Source organism: Triticum aestivum, chromosome 5D (genome assembly GCF_018294505.1).
Source record: "Triticum aestivum cultivar Chinese Spring chromosome 5D, IWGSC CS RefSeq v2.1, whole genome shotgun sequence".
Lineage (NCBI taxonomy): Eukaryota > Viridiplantae > Streptophyta > Magnoliopsida > Poales > Poaceae > Triticum > Triticum aestivum.
In genome coordinates, this window is record NC_057808.1 from 218,220,781 (window position 1) to 218,227,863 (window position 7,083).

Genomic DNA, 7,083 nt, shown 5'->3' on the forward strand with positions numbered 1-7,083 from the left:
CCCTTTGGACCGACGATGAAGACAACCAAAGGTAGAGGAGGTCACATTGTTGTGTGACTGGCACCATGGCCACACACACGTCGGCCCGAGGCGCCCGCTCAAGATCCACCATCACAACCACGCCACCAAGCCGCGGCGGAGGGACGCCCCGCCGCTGCCATCATCCCCCGTACGAGCTTTGCCCAGCCGGGATCCGGCGGCGGCGGGAGGGGAGGTAGAGGGGAGGGGAGGCGGATGGGAGGGATCTAGAGGGGAGGGGCTCATGTCCCTACCTCTCTAAAAACATATGGATCCAAGCACCGGTCCACCCACATATCAAATTATCAAAGTAGCGAACGCGAATCAAATCAACATGATGAAAGTGGCAGACTAAGGCATAGCCTAGTGGTGGGAAGGGGCTGATGCCTTTCCACCCACCCAGGTTCGAGACATGGTACTTGCAATTTGGGGTTGTTGCACCATGTATACTGTAGGGGGTTCCCTTACAGTCTTTCTGTCGAAAGAAAACATGATGAAAGTGACTAGATGAAATTCCCGCGTGCCCTCAAGAACACTTTGCTTATTATAAGAGACCGTTCTAGCCTGTCCTTTGCTATAAAAAGGATTGGGCTACCTTGCTGCACTTTTGTTACCGTTACCGTTACTTGCTCGTTACAAAATATCTTGCTATCAAACTACCTGTTACCGATAATTTCAGTGCTTGCAGAAATTACCTTGCTGAAAACCGCTTGTCATTTCCTTCTGCTCCTCGTTGGGTTCGACACTCTTACTTATCGAAAGGACTACGATTGATCCCCTATACTTGTGGGTCATCACTACCCACAAGATTGAGAGGGGGGGTCAAGTCCTGGCAACTCGATAAAGTGCCTAGTTCGGACGAGCATCTATAGTGAATTTGAGTATTTATTCCGTGTGGTTTCAGTGGATTTGTGAAAATCTACTCGAATGTAGTGTCCCTATTGCCAAAGATGGGTGGTGCCAAAGAAGTTAATAACTTCTGCCTCATCCATTTGATACATAGTTTCCTGAAGTTGCCAACTAAGGTTCTTACACATCGCCTTAGTCCAAGGTCTCTAGGTTTGTTGGCTCTCACCAGAGCGCCTTTGTGTGTGGTTACTGCATTCAGCATAACTTTATGCTCACCCAATGCATGGCTCACAAGTTCCACTCCAATAAACACATAGCTGGTCTCGTAAAGCTAGAGATCTTATGGTATTTGACACTTTCCTCTCCAAGTGTTGAATAAGTTGGGCTTTGGCTGTCATTTAATAAATTGGGTTTATTCTAGAAAATAAAAACAATGCGCATGCACGCAAATCAAACAAGATAAAGTTTTGAGCTCTATTCTAAATATGGTTGTGAAGAAAATCTCCATTGTCAAGGCATGACAGTATTTGTTTATTTTCATGCAGCCCGGAGCGGTAATATAGTACCATGGTAGTCTTGAATAGAGCTCCATTATCAAGGTATGGCAATACTAGTTTTTACAGGTTTAAGATGAAATAGTTTAGAAACAATACCCAACAATCACAAGGTGTATCATCACGGTCACAAGAAGCATAAGTGAAGAATTCTCTTGGGCTCGCCTCGGATCATTTCTTTTAGGCAATTATCATGACACGCCTAGGCCTCGCTCCCCTAGTCCCTTCAACAAATTTTAAGGTTGATTAGTTTGATACCAACATTTGAAGGCCAATTGCTGGAAAGTCTAAAAATTGTCTATCAATTAATTCTTGCCAACTCTAAAAATGTTACCAACCTTTTGAAACTTTTGGTTTTAACAAATGTTGGTATCAAACCAACCAGCCTATTTTCTTTTTATGTTTGACTTTCATTGTGGGCACATGTGGATGTGCGTAGCTACAACCTTGAACGTTTGTTTGGATGTCAGAGCTGAATTGGCTTCACAAAAATGGAGGCAGAATCAAGTTTCAAGTAGAACTAGAAATGAATGTTCAGTTTTTTTCTGTTTGGTCGGCAAAAAAATCCTTAAAAAGAATCGAAACAACTAGCTAATTCCAAACCACTTTTGGTTGAAAAAGACCCGCAAAAAATGTTGAAGTGCATATGGATTGTCCAGTCTTTTTCATTATCAGCAAGCTCATCTACAATACTAAGGTAAAACCCAGAAGTTCCAGTGTCAGTTTCTAGCAATACAATATTAATGAGCTTTTTCCTTTCCTGGGGATAGATTTTTAGTTTATCTTGTGAGTGTTTTTTTGTTCTATTGAATTATGCCAGGATTGGTATCAAAGCCAGAGATCTCGAGTTCGGATAATGGTTTGAACAATTAAATAGAAACAATTGGAGTTGACTGGGGCCTAACAAAGCATCCACGTGAGGAAGAGTGCGGCGCACAAGTGAATTGATGGCCTTTCATGCCGATAGATAAGTCGATCAGTTATTGCAAAGTTCAATAGGGGCACGATGAAAACGATGGAGTTGTCGGTGATATCTTCTTCCCTAGCACCAATAGGGTTTTGGCTTGGCCATGGTAGAACCTGACGAGTGGCCATAGTTGAGCTTGGTGGAGTCATGGTGGGTGGCACCGATATTTCATTTCATTTTTTTCCATGAATATATGAAGCTTACGTGTCATTTCATTTATAGGAATTGAAGGAAATACATGGGGTGGGGGGAAATCACGGAACGCGTATACAAATTGACGTGTTCATGAATGCTTGAGCAGAGGAACAAGGGGTCCTCGCTGGCCCTTGTCCATTGACGAGTGTCCTCTTGGATGGCTTGCACCAATAGCGTAACGAAGTGCTGCAACCTGCCGAAACACACAGCCGTTGCAGTGCTTCCAAAGCCACCAAGCTGGGAATCTCTAGAAGGAACGGAACCGCCGCACATTAAAATGGGGAAAAGATGTTCGCCGAAGACAATTATAGCCATGGCTAGAGATGAGGTTTTCCTGTTCTGGGAGGTTGTTTCTTAATTGTTTTTTTCTTTCTTCTATCATTGCTGAGCTTGAGGTGCTTAGTCATTGTCACCTTGTGGTCTTGGCTCTGTTCTGTATTAATCCCGAAGACTTTGATCTTTCTCTTCTATAATGAATTGGCACAACTCCTGTTGTTGCCCCTCAAAAGCCACCAAGCTGTGAGAAGGAGGCAGGGTAGACCTTGGTGGAGCGCTGTAGGGGCTTACGATGTGGTAGCTGATGTAGGGTGGAACCCTAGATGGTCGATCTTTCACGAAAGGAGCAGATCCCAACGAGGAACACGAAGAACATGAGGGGAAAGAGAGGAATCACTCAAATCAACAAGAAACAATCACACATATGCTAGATCCTCGAAACACAAGGAGAGATACAAGATCCATGATCAACAAAGGACGGTACAAAGGTAACCGGTTCTTCTCCGTGAGGAGGTCTTGAGGGGTCTTCCCATGAAAGGGTCTTGAATCCAAGGTGGATCTTCTCTGAAGAGGTAACGGTCCCTCACGATGGAGTAGATCCGGATGGATGAGCGAAGCTCTATCTCACATATGAGCTAACACAACGCTAACCCTAACTAGGAGGAGGTGGAGGAGTATATATAGTCTAGGGCCACGAAGGGGTAAGTGGGGGATACATGGGCCTCGGCCCGATACTCTGCGCACGGACAGGCGCCGGTCGTCCGACGGGTACCGGACGACCGGTGGCTCGCGAGGGTCCGGTCGTCCGGTACTTGTCGGATGTCCGGTGTTTTGGCTCTGGATAGGTGGCACCGGATTTCTGGTCGATGTCGGTCGTCCGGTGGCTGAAGATCATCGGACGTTCAGCGTCTGGCGGTCGTTCGGTCGCTGTAGAGTTGGGGGCTGGGCCTTTTGGCTGGAGCGGCTTCCAGGCGTCGGACGTCCGGGAGCTGATGCTTCCTGGTAGCTCTTCCTCTTGTTCCGTGCGCTTGGTGTCCTCGCCGTCTTGTCCATGGTCTTCCTCTTTGTTCCTGGTCATGCATAGCACATATATTTGAGGTAGTAGCCATGTCTCACATGTGGAAAGTGATGGTTCGGAGAGGAGCGAGTTCACCTTGCGTCCAATGGCGTATAGTCGAGGTCTCATCTTATGTATCCTTGGGTCATGGGGAGTGGTCGAAGTGGACATGGGGATGATCGTAGGATGCTCCGCATCATCTCCCCCCCCCTTGGGAAAGATCCGACCTCGGATCGTGATCCTCATCACCATGGAAATGGTTGTTGTGGACGAACTTGTAGTTGGTGTAGATGAAGGTATGGCGCAATCCCAGTACTCCAAGGTGTCTCCGGTATGTGGTACATGCAAAATGAGTAAACACAAAGTACACTCGGAAATACAATGGTTAGCGCACACAAGGTGTCCATCAAGTAAGTATGAGTTTGTTCGGCAAGAATTTTCGTGACAAAGCGCATGAAGCTTAACAAGATGATAGAATGATACGCAAAGCATTCATGGGAGCAAAAGCATTCATTGTGCACACTAATGTATTGTGAATATGATCAATGCAACCACGGTGCAAAATGATGTCATAGTGTGATGGTTTATCAAGAGCATGAATATGGCAATGGATGCTCAATATGTGTATGTTATCATGCAATTGATGGTAGGCAATGTGAACACTATGTATGAATATGCCATCAAGAAAGATCACAACAAATTTGCTAAGGAAATGCACAAGCTCATATATCATGGATGACATGGGAATACAACATGCAACAAGGCAAACATAATGTGAGTCAATCCATACATAAGATGCAAATTTGTCATGTGCATGATATGTCCATCGAGCATGACATGTGTGATCACAATCAACAAATATGGAGGTGTTGGTGTACCAATACTCGATGTTGTGGCATGAGTGGAGGCTCGAAGGTGCATCCAATAAGTCCGAGTGCTCCTCAATGTGAAGGTCCATAAAGCCAATCTCCAATGTTGCTCCTCCGTTCGCGAGATGTATCATGTAGACAACAACAAGGGGCAACAATGAAAGAGTGACCCATCCAATATGCGTATTTGAGGATGTCTCAAAGGGGAGGAGTTCACCTTTATGGGAATGTCGAAAATGTTGGTGTCGCACATCGTGTATGCCTACACATAACCAAATTGTCTCATGACAGTATCGCCTTGTGAATCCTTCAAAATGAAAGAACATGACAAACACTCGGAAAAACAAATGAGGTTAGCGGAAATGCAAAACCTATCATTCGTGTGGTAAGATACCCAACAAGTGTATGCATCATACTCATCATAAGAAAGGACAAGGGAGTATTTCATAGTATGGAGGCATATGATGCGAGAACAACCAAATACAATAGGCTCAATCAAACAAGCATGCATCACAAGTAATATGTTCAAGTCTCCATGATCAATAAGCATAGCAAGTTGGTACTCAATACAAGTGGATATGAGGGATGCCACTAATGGAGACAAGATACAATGATCAAGATAAATCATGTGAGAGGCAAGAGCATATATGTCATCAACCCAAGAAAGCGAGTAATAGTGGAACATGGGTGATGCGACAAAGCAAGCAATCATAGTGATCAAGTCAAGCAAGCTAGTAGTGCAAAGATGCAACGTACTAGAGGTAATCATGGAAATCATGTCATGTGTGCAAATAGTGGGCATGAATAATTCACATGACATATCACAAGCATGAAAGCAAGATATGAGGAGGGTATCATCATTGTATTGGCAAGAAGTCCTATGTAAATAGCAATGGAACATCATGACTCTCCCAACACAAGAATCAACAATAGCATGGGGCACGAGGAAAACATGGTAATAGCAACAAGTATCTCCACCAAGCATGAAAATACACATAGGAGTAGCATAATGGGGAATCATGTGTAGATGCAAGCAAGGGTCACAATTGCATGGCAAAGACAAAGAAATAGGCATAACATGTAAAGTGAACACGATAGTATGGGCATAAGGTAACAAGTGATATATATCCCATAGCTGTGTGAGAGCCAAGTAGAATAGATGCGTGTAGTCGTTGCACGAAGAGAACGGTGGGAAGGACAATCCACGGGATCCCAAATCGTCGTTGCTCTCAAGAGCTCGTTTCGTCAACTCTTGGGATTGAGAGGTTGACGAGTATACATGAGTACCTACACAAAACAAAGACAAAGGGGAAATTGTGTGTGTGTGGTAAATGTACACATCATCCATTATGATGCGCACGTGCTTGTGTTGGTTAGCACAAAATATCCAGTGCTCAAATAAATGAGATGCGTGATATAGAAACATGTCATCCATCATGATAGGTTTGTTGTTATGTATAGCATAATGGAGGCTCAAATTGTGTAATGCATCATGGGAAATATCTAGAGCATTGTTATGCGTGGAATGCATATGGTGCAAGCAATTATGGGAATCATGCAAACTAGGGAATGCATCAAAATCTCCTAATATGTATGAGGAAACTATGGGGGTCTCCTCATGAGCATCAAAGTAAATATCACATGGAGAATATTGACAACATCCAAAAGAAAGCATATTTGGAACATTGTGATCATGGCATGGCATAGTAGATGAATTGCGCAAATCAAGTTAAGGAAGCATGGCAATATCATCGCATGAAAAACAAAAGCCAATGACCAACATCTCGTCATCTATGCCATAAGTGCAAATGGGATTTATTTTAATGGGGCATGCATAGTTACCATGTTGAGATTGAAATGATGCAATATGGGAGATCTCACTCATAGCATATGACAAGTTTAAAGGGTTGTTGAACATGATGTGACCAAAAGAATTTTCACATGATATCCTATGGAGCATAGCATCACAACTAGGCAAATCAACATGCTCATCATCATATTCATCATAAATAGGTGGCATATCTAAGCATGTAGAAGACATAGCATGTGGTGAATCCATAAGGTGATCATCATCATGCAAGCAATCATTTGCAAGATAGTCCACTAGTGGGACAAGAGGAGCATCATCACCTATGTTACCTTTAGAGCATCGCTCATGTGTTGTAGGTGAGGTTGCAACTTGATGGTACCATGTGGGGGGTGCATCTTCTTCCACCATGGCCATCGTCGTCTCCATTGGGGGTATGGACTCATCGAGGGTAGGCATGTCGTCATGTAGGAGACCTAGCACCAAAGAAG